The sequence below is a fragment of the Clupea harengus genome, unplaced genomic scaffold (genome assembly GCF_900700415.2).
Source record: "Clupea harengus unplaced genomic scaffold, Ch_v2.0.2, whole genome shotgun sequence".
In the NCBI taxonomy this organism is placed as follows: domain Eukaryota; kingdom Metazoa; phylum Chordata; class Actinopteri; order Clupeiformes; family Clupeidae; genus Clupea; species Clupea harengus.
The window spans coordinates 86,989-101,948 of record NW_024879676.1 but is presented as its reverse complement, the minus strand read 5'-3'; the positions used below and the strand labels follow the sequence as shown (position 1 = coordinate 101,948).

At 41.2% G+C, this 14,960-nt stretch overlaps 1 pseudogene; it reads right to left on the bottom strand.

Moving 5' to 3' along the window:
• Nucleotides 1–3,187: 3,187 nt before the first annotated feature.
• Nucleotides 3,188–13,658, bottom strand: LOC122129807 (annotated as a pseudogene).
• Between the last annotated feature and the right edge of the window lie 1,302 nt (nt 13,659–14,960).

The following is a 14,960-nucleotide window of genomic DNA, read 5'->3' as shown; positions in this document are numbered from 1 at the left end:
TGGGAATAGGGATTCTCCTGGCAGTTGTTGTACACGACGGACGGAGGGGTCAACCTTCAGGTGTAGCTTCCCTGGTAGACATCCAAACCATCGAACACATCATCATAATATGATATGAGCCCCTCTGTTGTGTTTGGAGTGCTTGCGTTAAGGGCTTGACTTGCTTCAAGGCTTTTTATCACCTGGCTGCTGGTAACCTGAAGTAAATTGAGTCTCCGACAGGTTTCAGCTGAGAGCAAGGGAGTCTGAGAAGTGTCCATGACTTGAAATCTCAAGAAGTGTGTCTTACCATTGTGCTCTGCTTTGAGATCACATTCCCCTTTTGGCTTTATCAGGGTGCCGTCGTACAATTTCAGTGTGGTTTTGCTCGGAGATAAGGGTGGGTTGCCATCTTGCCACTATGGAGATCACGAAAGCCAATCACATTGACAGTGGAACCTGTGTCTAGTTGGCATTTGATGACATGCTGTAGGTCATAGGGAAGTGAAATTGTCTCTGGGGGCTAGTTTCAGATTTACGAACCACTTGTTTTTGTTGGCTTGAATGCAATTTATGTGAGACAGGTACAGCATTAGGTTTTCTCCATCATCAGCCTCATGCTCGTCTTCAACCAGATTCAGCTGTGTTTTGTGATTTCTCTTCCCACATGCTTTACATGTTGCGCCAAATGCAGGGCAATTTTGTTTGGCATGAAAATGACCACAGAAATGACAGGTGGTGATGGGTGGCTTTTCTTTTTGTATGTTCTGACACATATGTCTGTTTCCGACCCTGCTGGTAATGACTGTTGCTTTTATCACGTGAGGTGTAATTCACTGCCTCTTGTTCCCCACCGCTATTTTTCTTGATTTGAATTTTTGCTTGTTCACTTGCACAGCACATATCTATTGCTTTGTTCAGTGTTAGTTTCGGTTCACGCAGCATTCGTGCTTGCGCGCCTAAATCCTTTGTGCATGTAACCAATCTATCACGGACTAATTCATCTCTTAACTCTCCAAAATCACAAGTGTCCGCCAGCTTTCTTAATTTGGCTATGAATTGATCCACTGTCTCACATTGGCTCTGTTTACAGTCATTAAACACAAACCTTTCGTAGATTACATTTCTGGTCGGCTCAAAGTGCGTTTGCAAGGCATCCAAAACTTTTTTCGAGTCGTCACGATCAGCTGTTGCAGTTGGTGGCATTCTTTCCCCATTACAGAAAGTAGCGTTGCCAGTCGTATCTTGTTGTTCTTTTTGTCAATGCCAGTGGCAACTTCATAGTTTTCCTATTGCGCACGGAAAAATGTCCAGTTGTTATAAACATCGCCCTTCATGTCCATGGGCACTGGGACAGGGATATGATAGGCCATTCTGAGATTCTATCGTCAACAAGTGAGCAGTGAACTCGTAGGCTCAGTTCGGTTGTATCGTCTCATCGTTTGCTTCCTTGGTTCTTCACAGGCGCTTGGTTCAGACTTCTGACACCATTTTACATTACAATTACATTTAGTCATTTAGCAGACGCTTTTATCCAAAGCGACTTACAAGGAGTATACACATTTTTACATTTACAGTGATGGCACACATCAGGAGCAATTAGGGGTTCAGTGTCTTGCTCAAGGACGCTTCGACAGGGAATTGAACTAACAACCTTCTGATTACTAAACGACTTCTCTACCTCCTGTACCACTGTCGCCCCACCATGTTTGCACCATGTTGACACCATGTTTTATGTTCTGATACAGTAACAGATGCAGTGTCATCAAGATACAGCTTTAATCCAGGCTTCACATTACGACTTCCATTACACATCTTATGTACGAACTCCTTGTGCTAGCCAACTCTTACTCTAGCGTTCACCGCATACTTCAGGCTACACACAACATATTGTTAGAGTGCCACCTAGTGGCACAACTACATCGTAACAGAGGTAGCCTCTAGAGGCCAGAAGGTCCCAAATCACGACACTGTGAAGACTTGCTATATGTACAAAGCACATTAAAACCTAATAACAGTTGGCAATTAGTGAAAACTAACAGTATGTTTGAAATGACCAAGTTAGCACTAATTTAAGCTAACGTTATCTAACTGGCTAGCAATATATGTTGTACCAAACGTGTTAGCACCATGACCAAAACACTCATTGGCTAACATTTATGAAGAAGACCCTTTTTCATATGGACAATATGCCCCTTCATGCAGACTGGAATGGTTTTGCCATACATGGAGGAATTTGCACAGGAGGGAGCTAAGGTTGCTCGGGCAACTGCCCGTTTGCCCTCCTCGACTGAAGTTGCCCCTCCGAAGGAAATATATATTTTTTTTAAACGGTATTACGGCTAAAGAACTTCATCTATGCCTAGGTCAAATAATCGCGGAATAAGCGTCCAGGGTACGGGGGCGTGGCGGCGGCGGTTAGTGAGAGTTTGAGAGGATGCAAAATATGCGTCCAGGGGACGGGGGCGTCCCTGCCTTCAAAATTCCTGTGCACGTCCTGCAATACATGCATAACCCTTAGCAATCTTGCTCCTACAATTGAAAGTGGAGTCTTTCAACAATCCATTGCTCTTCCTGCAATACCTGGATCTAAAGACCTGCTTTTAGTATCTGAATTTGTGATGGTGAAAAGGTGCCTGTCTTATCTTTTGAAGACAGAACTGCATAATAGTTCCATACAATTAGTTGGTTATTGAAACTGTTGATGACATTATCAAATCCAAGTTAGCCATGTGGTTTGGAGAGAACCCAATGAGATGGCAGAGCCAAACAAAACATAGCTAGAGATGGTAAAATATCAGAACTGCACATTTTAAATTAAATTTGTTGAAATCCCTCATATGTGATCCCTGTGCTTGACATGCAGTTTAGGATGAAGCCTTCTAGTTCAGTATGCAAAATATGATCTCAAGGTTGGACGTTAGCAGACCTTCTCTGATGTGGAGACTGTTTACAGTAAAGAGTTGCATGCATTGTCTGCTGCAGTGTTATAATTCTGATGTAGTTCAACAGCTAAAGTAGTCTCATAGAAGTACCAAGGACGGTGAGATGACTTGTGAATGTGGAATCTAATAGGTAAGATAGAGGCAGCTTCCTATAGAAAAAACTACAGTCCAGTTATAAAGTCATAGAAAAATCAGCCCCCTGACTAAAGTATATGAATAAACTTATGAAAAAAGACAAACATTCAGATTCATATTCAGATCTTTAATTATTTATTAGGTAGTATGCATTGTTGGAATAATCACATTAACCAGGATATTTTATCCAGATGAAAGTGACATGGATTCAGAGGTTTTACTCTTCAGCCTCCTTGCCCTTTAAAAGAGAACAAAGAAAATGAATTAACTAGATGACAAGAAAAAAATCAATGACACTTACATTTTCAAAGGTTATTGGTGAAATAATTGTAATGTTTGTTCAGAAAACATTATCGTACCTTTCCGGCATCGCGGCTCTTGACCTTGAGCTTGTTGACCTGGGACTCAGCAATGTCAGCACGCTCCTCAGCCTCCTCCAGCTCATGCTGAACCTTCCTGCACTTGGACAGGTGAGTATTGGCCTGTTCCTCCTGTTGTATATGAAATTGAGTGCAATTAATAAAGGAAAACAAAACAAGAGTCAATGTGAAGTAGCAGATATTTTCCTGTATAGCAAAGGCAGAAAAATACTCACAGCTTCCTCAGCCTGCCTCTTGTAGGCCTTGACCTTCATCTGCAGCTTGTCAACCAGATCCTGCAGTCTGGTGACATTCTTCTTGTCCTCCTCAGTCTAAAGAGAAAAAGTTTGTCAAGAAATGTCCTCCCTCTTAGATTTTGCATGCAGTTCTAGAGAAAGAGGAGAGCTTTCTTACCTGGTAGGTGAGCTCCTTCACCCTCCTCTCGTATTTGCGGACTCCCTTGACAGCATCAACACCACGTCTCTGTTCACCTCAACCTCACCTTCCAGTTCACGAACCTTAACATGAAAAATATTTCCATTTCAGATTACCTGTTTTGTTATGATGAGTTAAACATATTCATTCCAGAGTCATATTTTTGTTACCTACCCCTGGAACTCCAGTTTCTGGAGCCTGTTTCTTGCCACCTTCATGGCCAGATTCTCAGCCTCATCCAGGCGTGCTGCAGATCCTGACAGTGACTTCCAGTTCTTCTTCATCCTCTCCAGATGAGAAACTGGTGTCCTGCTCCTTCTCAGCTCCTCTGCCATCATGGCGAGCCTTATATGATGGAATAGTGTATTTTTAAATAATAGAAGTAAAAGTACTTTTAAATATAATGCTCCGTTTCAGAAAAAAAACCTTACATCAGTGATGGCTTTCTTGGCCTTGTCCTCAGCATTTCTTGCCCTCCTGGACAATGTCATCAACTTCCACCTTGGACCTGAATGAGGTCAGCCTCCAAGCTTCTTCTTGGTGTTCAGCAGACTTGTGTTCTAGTGTGGAGAAATAAACAACTCAGTTATATTTTTAATGCTGGAACTGTTTGTTTAATGTATCGGTTTAAACAACCTTTTTTTATTCTCTACCTGGGAGTGCAGGAGGCCAACACGCTCACTGGCATCTACCAGCTCCTGCTCAGCCACTTTGCGGCCTCTCTCTGTCTGCTCCAGGGCAGCTCTCAGCTCCTCAATCTCAGCCACCATGAGGCCATTCCTGCGCTCCACCATGGCAGCCTGCTCCTTCATATCTTCCTGTCCTCTGACAGCATCATCAAGGTGCAGTTGAGCATCCTGGTTGACAGAGAATGTGTGGTGTTTGCTATACTTCATTGGTGTGAGCACTGTAATATCAAAACACTGAATATTTATACTACTGACCTTGAGCTGACCCTGGACGGTCCTCAGACTTTTCTGGGACTCAGCAGCCTGGCGGTTGGCGTGGCTCAGCTGAATCTCCATCTCATTAAGGTCTCCCTCCATCTTCTTCTTTAATTCTCATGGCATCATTCCTGCTCTGACCTCAGAGTCCAGGGTGCTCTGCATGGAGTCAGTCACCCTCTGGCTATTCCTCTTAATCTGCTCCATCTCCTCATCCTTCTCTGCCAAGCTTCCGGTCAACCTCACCCTTGACCTGGTTTCAGCTCAAGCTGGACACGGAGGAATCTTGGACTCCTCATGCTCAAGAGTTCCCCTATTTTTAAATAGTGTAACATAGAATTTTGAAGATATGACCAATTGCTTAATTTATTAAGATGTCCTATTGAACTCTCCACTCCATCCTGTTGGATTTTGTATTTGTACCTCAGCCTCTTCCAGGGCAGTCTGGATCTCAGCCTTCTCAGTCTCAACAGTCTTCTTGGTCTTCTCCAGCTCATGATGCTCTTTCCAGTCTCACCAAGCTGCTCAGTCAGGTCAGAGATCTCCTCTGCAACAAGGACATTTTAAAACCCTTACACAAAGTCAGCTATCTACCAATGTACTATTGATTTGTATTCCAGGATAAAGACATTTTCGTTTTAGCTTCTCTTAACAAGCTTTCGATTTGGAAGTATTTTAAGGCCATCTTGACTTACGTTGGAGATTCTTGTTCTCCCTCTTAAGAGTCTCTCAGTTGGTCCAAGAGCCTCCTCATAGGAGTTCTTCATCTTGAACAGCTCAGGCTGAGAGAGCGAGCCTCTTTCTGGCACCCTCCAGCTCTGCCTGACCCTCCTCATATTCTGCTTCCCATTCTGCCAAGACCTTTGAAAAACAGTTTGTGTCTTGGGTTAATTTCCACATATGAAGACACTGCTCCCAAAAATCCATATTCCTATTATGTAATATGAGTGCTAGTTTGTCCTACAAATCACACAAATTCCAGATAGAGGTATAACCTTTGTCAAAGTTTCTCTGCTTCTTGTCAAGGTTGGCAGCAGACCATTGGCTCTCTCCACATCAACCATGAGGTCCTCAACCTCACCCTGGAGTCTCTGCTTGGTTTTATCCAGAGAAGCACACTTGGAGTTGATGCCTCAATTTGTTCCTCAGCCTCCTGTAGACGCTGGGCAAGCTTTTTCCTGATAATGCAACCGATTTAAGTAGAGGACGGTGGACAGGTTTTAGTAGACACATAACAACCCACATCCACATTCTATGTGTTTCTTTCCCTTTTGGTACATACTTGGACTCCCTCAAGCTCTTCAGTGCGGCTGGACGCGCATCAGTTTCGTACTTGGTCCTCCACTGAGCAACCCTCGCTGTTGGCCTTGGACTGCCACGCTGCAGCTCAGCCTTTGCCTCCCTGCTCCTCCTCAAACTGCTCCCTCAGAAAGGTCGCAAGTCGTGGCGTGCAGACTGAACAGCGTGGGCCAGGCATTCTTGGCCTGTTTGTGAACAATGAATGGTGTTCATTTAGGGCTTCACAGAATGTGGGTTTATGTACTCCAATTTCTTCATGTCATTCACGGGTATCAGTACCTTGACTTCCTCCTCATTTTAGCCTCTTCAGCTCCTCAATTGTTGCTGAGTGAAAGCCTGTTTTGCTTCTACTCAGCTGAGACACAAGAGCATCTTCTCCTCAACCTGGCGGCCGAGTTCACCATTTTCAGTCGTGAAGTCTTGCTCTCTGAGAACTGAGGTCGTTGACCTGGCGCGCACCCTCATCACTCTTGCCTTGATTTCACTAAATTGGTCCTCAAGGGTACGGCACATCTTCTCAAGATTTTCCCTGTTGTGAAAAGTAAAATAATAAGCAACACAAAAAGTTCAGAAATGTTTATGGCAATTATTACAATTTACTGACAACATTATCATTGTTTGCGTATGATATTGTTTGTTAGTTAGAGTCAGCTAGAGCATTAAGGTTACATGTCACAAAACCTTAGTTTTAGCGACTCCCTCCCATGTTGCTGGAAAGATCATCAATCTCCATCTTGTATTCACTCTTCTCCTTCTCAAGCTTCTGCTTGACACGCTGGAGGTTGTCGATCTGCTCTCCCAGCTCGGCCACGCTATCAGCCTGCTTCTTACGGAGAGCTGCAGCAGTGGCTTCATGCTGCAGAGTGGACTCTTCAAGGTCACGACGCAGCTTCTGGAACTCAGCCTCACGCTTCTTGTTCATCGTCAATTTGAGCAGCAGTGGCACCACCAGCCTCCTCAAGCCTTCTCACTTGATCTCCTCAAGTTCCCTGGAGAGATCAGCTCTCTGCTTCTCCACCTTAGCACGAGCTGCACGCTCAGCCTCAATCTCTTCTTCCAATTCTTCAATGCGGGCCTATTGGTTTGTTAAAAAAGAAATAAGTGATACTAAGAAAGAACAGGCAGATGATAGTAAACACTATTCGGTACTGAAGATGTGAAACAAACCTGAAGCTCCTTGATCTTTTTTCTGGAGTTGAGCACCCAATTGATTTGTTCATCCTCAATCTTGCCTAAGGAGCTGGCTTGTTTCAAAGTCCTTCCTGTATAATTGTAAATTAAAATAGTTGTTAACGGCTGCTTATACCAAAAAAGGACTAAAAAAGGAGTACATGTTTGCATGAATCATTGGTTACTAATATAATTCTACATTACTTCTTCAGCTTCTCATCAGACTGCTGCTTGTCATTCTCCAGATCCATGACACTCTCTTGGGACAGTTTCAGGTCACCCTCAAGCTTTCTCTTGGCTCTCTCAAGGTCCATGCGGAGCTTCTTTTCTTGCTCCAGGGAACCCTCAAGCTGCAGATACAAAGCATAATATAATGAAGTAGCACAATGATATATGTGCATTTCTTTACACAGACAGGCCCTTAACTCACATCATCCACTTGCTGTTCAAGCTTAGTCTTGGCCTTGGTCAGAGTGTTGACTTTGTCTTCCTCTGCCTGGAGATCATCAAGAGTCTGCTGATGGGCCTCTTGGAGGGCTTTCTTCTCTTTTGTCAGCTTAGCAATGGACCTCATCCTGAGAGGCCATCTCCTCTGTCAGGTTCTTGACCTACACAATAGAATGTTTTATTATCAATATCCAGTAATCCTCACGAAACTTCTTTGAAAATAAAACATTATTCTTTTTTTTTTTTAAAGAATATAAACCTTGTTCCTCAGTGGCATGTTTCTCCTTCTCCACTTTGGCCAAGGTTAGCTCCAGATCATCAATGTCCTTTCTTGAGCTCAGAGCACTCATTCCTCCAGTTTCCTCTTCTTGGCAGTCAGCTCAGCATTGATTTCCTTCTTTCATCCTCCAGTCTCTCGGTTGTCTCCTTAAGTTTGGCCTCAAGCTGGATCTTACTCTTGATCAGACCCTCACACCTCTCCTCAGCATCGTTGATAGTCTCATTGCTCTACAGTAAATACAAGATGAAAGGATGAAATCTGATTAGTATTGAAAACATAATTCTCAGACAGGTTAGTGATTTGAATATTGCAATGGTGTGAAGAATTGTTACCCGTTGTACAGTTATACACTTACAGATGACATTTTGCAGATGCAGGTCATTCCTCTCTTGCACAATAGACACCATCTTCTCCTCAAGGTCCTTCTTCCTGGCATCAACCTTTTGCAAACACGTTCTTTGAGTTTTGCATGTTCCTCCTTCAGGGCAACCAGCTCCTTCTCAGTTTCAGGCACTCTGAAGCAGAGGCTGATCTTGTAGTACACCTTCATCCATGGCCAGTGCTTCACATTAATGAATTGAGCGGACATTTCAATCTGGATAGTGAAGATTGCATCTCTGCAAAAGAGGTTGATTTGTTTGATTAAACCGTGTTGAAGCTTACTGAATAGATCAGAGGGATTCTGTCAAACGCTGACAGTGATTAGTCCAGTCTTTTTATATACATCTATGTTGATGGAAATTATCTCTGTTTTGTACATTTGTACTTTAATTTATAAGAGATTGGCAATTCATTCAACACAACCTATTGTGTTTACAATTAATAAACCATGCAATGCTATGTTTTATGGCAGGATCATTTTTGTTGAGCGTGATTCCACCAAATACATCACACCATTACCTCCTTTCCATCATCGCGACAAACTCCCTCCTCATCAGGTATGCACGGCACAGAGCCTGAGTCATTGTGACCAGGGTTAACCAGTTTCTCATCTCGCATCTCCTCAAGGGTACCAAGCAGACCAGCTTTTGAAGAACACCTAAAGAGAACAAAAAATTTATGGAGATGTGTGATTGAAAACAGAAATGGACACTGTATGTAATTCAATATTTATTCATAATAACAGATATAAGATAGAAACATTCTCCACCTTAGTGTGTCCAAACTTGTACTCATCGTGATCAACATCGATGGATCCCAAGAGCTTCTCAGCAGCCTTCTTGTTATCAATGAACTGACCCTCAGGAATAACACTGGCATTCAGGACTTTGTATCTGTTGTCAATAATAAGAAAAAACATTATTTTCCCCATATAATACATATATGAGGTGTGTATTATAAGTTATTGTTGTATATTGTTGTATGTTTACCTCTGCTTGAAGTCAGCATACATGATTCTGCTTGGGAAACCCTTTCTACAGATCCTGATACCCTCCAGTACACCATTACACCTGAGCTGATGGATGACCAGGAAGTTCTGCATATAACCTTTGAAAATACACAGATGTACAATTTTCAAGCAAATACAAGGTGTTGAATAATGGACATGTCTTAATTTACTAAAAGCCCTTTACCTGGTTTCTTAATTTCATTTGGAATCAGACAACGCACAAAGTGAGGATGGGTGGCCCTCAGGTTGGTCATCAGTTTACCCAAGTTCTCCTGTTGAGGCAAGAATGTATACAATTTGAATCATACAGTTAATTGTGCTGGGAGAATTATTGATTGATTGATCATTTTCTTCTTGATATTAAAACACATACCCTGAACTGTGAGGACACAGTCTGCATGGAGCCACCCTTCTTCTTACCACCCTTCTTTGCACCACCAACCTCTGTTGACATACAAATAATGAATCGGATAAATTGAGTTATATACATAGAATCTAATATAATTACTATTTGTGTATTAGCCTTTTGACTTGAACAGGTTATTACCCTCAACAGGAGGTGGGTACAGGACAGGCAAAAGTTTGACTGATGACTTCTGGTACAGCTGCACAACAGTGTCGTTCAGTGGATCCTTGTTTCTTGTCCAACCATCCAGTAACATTGTAGTCCACAGTGCCAGCATAGTGCACCAGGGAGAAGTGAGCCTCAGGCTTGCCTTTGGTAAGCTTGGGCTTCGCAAAGGCTGCGTTCTTTCCAAGATGCTGGGCATACAGCTTGTCCTTGAAGTGACGTCAGAGGCCTTGGGGACAATGCACTCCTCTTCAAGGATGGCAAAGATACCCATGGGCTGTTGAAAAATAAGATTGCTTAGTTATAAAAGTGGACATCATGAAACTATACAAATATAACACTGTGCTAGTTGGATTGATTGAAACTGACCCTTTCAATCAGCTCAATGCAGGCAGCCAAGTCCATGCCAAAGTCAATGAACGCCCAAACAATGCCCTCTTTCTTGTACTCCTCTTGCTCCAGGACAAACATGGTGTGGTTGAAGAACTGTTGCAGTTTTCATTGGTGAAGTTGATACACAGCTGCTCCATGCTGTTGTACTGTGTTGGATACATATTCAAAACATTATTTGAGAGTGGCACTCTTAAGTCACTAGAAACAAATAATGTTAGTGAAGAATCTTATCATTTTGTCCTCACATCGAAAATCTCAAATCCAGCAATGTCCAGCACACCAATGTAGAACTGACTTGACTTCTTGGTGTCCAGCATCTGGTTGATACGAATGACCATCCACAAGAACATCCTCTCATAGATAGACTTGGGACAAGGCTGACACTGAGTTGTAGACCTAAAACAATATGTAAGAATTACTTCTTACTTACTATGATGAGAAAAGGCAGGGAGTTTTCAAATCCCATTTTCCAGGGCTAGGAAAGTCATGGAATTCAGTCACTGAAAGTTCTGGAAAAGTCAAGAAATAATTATTTTGTTGAATGTTAGGTCTAATTGAAATGTATTATGTTATTGTACTCTTCCATGGGATAATGGTTTTGTTGTGCCTGATGCAGTTGAATTGACATAGCCTGTCTAATAGAAAGTAATGGAAAAGGTGTTATTTACTTTTCTTTTCCGAGTTTAGGCCCAATCTTGTGCTGTAAAGATATCATTCTGTTTATTTTATTAGCTTTTGAAGATTCATGGAGATTTCATTAAAGGTCCTTGAAAAGTTTGAAATGTTGTCAATGATAAACAGGTGTGAAACCCTGAGAAAGAAAATACCAGCAGTAAAATTCTTGTCAAACAATGTAAAAATCCTTGTGGTCTTTAGTCAACCTTGTATGTGAGATACCTGTGGCACAGTCTGACCCTTGGTGACATACTCAGTTCCGACTTTCACCCTTGGGTTAGCACAGAGCCTTCAGCATTATCAGCAGAGTTCAGGCCCAGGAGGTAAGCGACTTTGTCAGCATCTTAAAACAACAAAGCGTTTAAGTGAGTTATTTATATCAATATTTTACCCAGGAAAGTCATTCTTAACCTAAATTGAGAGGCCACTAAAAAATATCTAATGAATGACATCGTAGATATATTTACAGGCTTCTGTTGTAGGTAATAAATATAATATAGTAATAACTATAATCAGAGGAAAAGTACAACTTGAAGTAAATATACATGCTGATCTATCTTTTAATGAAATTACTTCAATAAATAAGACTACCTAGTAGTTATCACTAGAACTGACCCAAGTTCAGTAGAGTTTTTAAACCTACCCTCATTGCCATCAGGCTCAGCCTGCTCCTCACGCTGCTTCTGCTTGAATTTCAAATTGCCATGATGGAGCACAGCACCAGTCAGTTTCCAAATGGTGACTTCTCCTCTGCAGTGAAACCCAGGATGTCAATGGCATCCTGCAATTACATGCATATATGAAGTTTAAGCGCATCATTATTTTTAATCGTTAGTGTTTTTAAGAATGTCATTCTCATTGTATTCATTGTCCAGAAGAAAAGATCATGGATATCTCACATCTGTGGCGTCCAACTCTTCTTTGTCATCAATGCTGGCCACAACGATCTGACCCTGACTGCACATGGGAAAGTCATAGGGGTTGCTTGTGATGAGGCACATTTCTGTAGAGGGGGAAAGCAATAATTTGTTGTTGCAAATGAATAATTACATGTAATGTTTTTTGATTGTTGGTTGAAAATAATAACCCTACCAACTATCTCAGGCTTGTGGTTGGTCATCATCTGGAAGAAGATGTGGTAGCCTCTCTCATCAGGAAGCTGGAATGACACTCTAGACTTTTCCAGCAGATCTATTTAGGTGGGGAAGAATATATTTTAATTTGAAAAAATTAAGCCAGCGATAATGTAAAGTTTTGATATACACAGGATAATTATACTTACAAGTCTCAATATCAGCTTTAGCCAGTTTTCCAGTTGTGGCAAAGTGAATTCTGATGAATTTTCCCTGTTTTAGACATAATTATATCCTAAGTAATTTTATCTTATTAATAACTACAGAACTGAGGCCAGAGTTTAAATAGGTAATGAACTTACAAAACGGGAAGAGTTGTCATTCCTCACAGTCTTGGCATTACCATAAGCCTCCAACAGTGGGTTGGCAGCAATAATCTGGTCTTCAAGAGAGCCCTGCAAGTGGAAGAAACATTCAAGGAATATGTTGTTATGAAGAGAATGTTTGTGTTGCTTTATAATAATTAGCACATAAATGTGTAAGGGGTCTGACCTGCATCTTTCCAGGTACTGCCTCTGCCTTTTTTCCACTACTGACTGCAATTGTTGCAAAGTACTGGATGACACGTTTGGTGTTCACAGTCTTGCCAGCACCAGATTCTCCGCTAGATTAAACATAAGATATTGAAATTTTTCAGATAAGAATTGTGTGTGCCACAAGGTAACATAGAAGATAATGCAAAGTTTTAAGTTGCTTACGTAATCAGGACAGACTGGTTTTCCTTGTCTGTGGGACAAATGCAATTTTAGATTAATCACTTTTTTTATTTAGTTCATGAACAAATATGTAATTAAATCTTATTATTTAGTGGCTTTTAAATTGAATGCTTACCTTGGAGCATGAACTGATAAGCATTGTCAGAGACAGAGAAAATGTGGGGTGGGGGCCTCCATACGCTTCTTGCCTCTGTAGGCCTCCACCACTGCTTGGTCATACACAGGGAGCCACTTGTAGGGGTTCACAGTGGCACAGAAAAGTCCAGAGTAGGTCTAGAATGAAGAAATAAAGGGGATTGGTTTTACAGCTGTTTTATTTTTAACATAGTTTTTCATCTGTGAGAAAGCATAAAGCTTACGTAGATCATCCATGCTGCATAACGCTCTTTGAGGTTATACAGGACAGAGGCTTCATTGAGGTGGGTCATCATGGCCATGTCCTCAATCTTGTCATACTTGGGAGGATTCATGGGGTGGACATCCTCCTCCTTAACGACTCTTTCCTAAAACAAATAGACAATATAGAGAGATATAGTCAAGTACCTTTCTGTTTAATGGAAATAGTCAATCATTGTCTTAACTAAGAGCCTTGCTAACATACCTCCTTTTTATCAAGAAGTTCAACAGTGACGTTGGCACCATCTCTCTTCAGGATTTTAGCTTTCAGGTACAACTCCTCCTTGTCAGGTACATAACAAGCTGACTTTGCATCAAAGGGCATGGTTTGGGCCTCAAGCCTCTCCTTCTCAGGCTTACGGAGGTAAATGGCAGCCGGGCCATAAGTGGCCATGTCGCTGTCTCCCATGATTGAGGTTTACTGTTGGAAGAAGAGGCATGAACGTGTCATTTTGTAATAAGAAATATTACAACCACGGACTGTAAGAAACATAATTCATCCTTGCAACATAGCATATCTGAAATAAGTTAAAAAAAATAACAACTGGATGTTTGTTTTAGTTTTTTGTAGTGACTGTATGAGGCAGTCAAGAGCAACAGTAAATATTTACAATTTATCTAATGTTGGAAACAGGTAATCATATTAAATCTTGCTATTCAAAATACACCCTACAGGTGTGGGGTATTGTAGTAAATAAATAAAAGCGTGTTGTATTATTATTTAGGGGATTTAAAATGTTGTCTTTATCTTTCATCATGGTGTATAAAGTGCAGTCTTTTCAAAAAATCCAAAGAAGGAAGAAAGACATGAGCAGATCTGAAAGTAGGTGTCAAAAATGTTTAAGCTGAGTGCATTGTCTATTCTCTTATAGTATTTTTTATATTTGAAGTGATGTCTTCATAGAACCTCACTGAAGCCTGGTCAAAAGAGATATAACATTTGAATAAAATTAGCTACAAAAGCAGAATAGGTGATAACTGTCCAGCTAAAGACTGTGTGTACAGCCTAGATATTTGGATTTAAGGACCAAATGTGGAAAATATGCATACCTATGCAACCCCATTTGATTGAAAAAGACTGTTTTGACTGAACTGGAAAGGGTATTCAGAACTATAGGCATATGTTTTCTTTGGTAGCCATTTGGCTTGCTTGCTATTATTTGAAAAAGTAATTTAAGTTACTGAATACATAGTCGGTTACAAAAGCAGATAAACCTACCTGTTCTTTCCAGTACCAGATGAAATGTCCAGAACTGTCAAATAGTCTAAAATGATGGGAGTAAGATGTCAGACAATAAATTATATATAAATGCAAATAGTACAAATTGTACAGATTTCACGGCCAAGCCGATCCAGCTCTCCCATGTTTCAGAGAATATCAGAGTTCATCATGCAGCCACCCATGCTGTACAGCGCCTCCCTGATTAATCAAGCAGGTGACAACTTACTGTGCACTGGAACCCCCTAGTCTCTCTGAACTTCTCGGTTCCTCCAGGTCCTTATATTGTGACCATCTGCAAACTAAGCAGGATCCAAATAAGGAAAACTGGAATGGTTTGATATATTTAAACACCACGTCAAGCATGCGATCACACACACACATTGGCTCATACATGTTATTAATTGAGCAGCACCTTTACTTTAATTATTTTAGCTGTTGATTAGGATTTGTGTAATTTTGTTTTTACACATT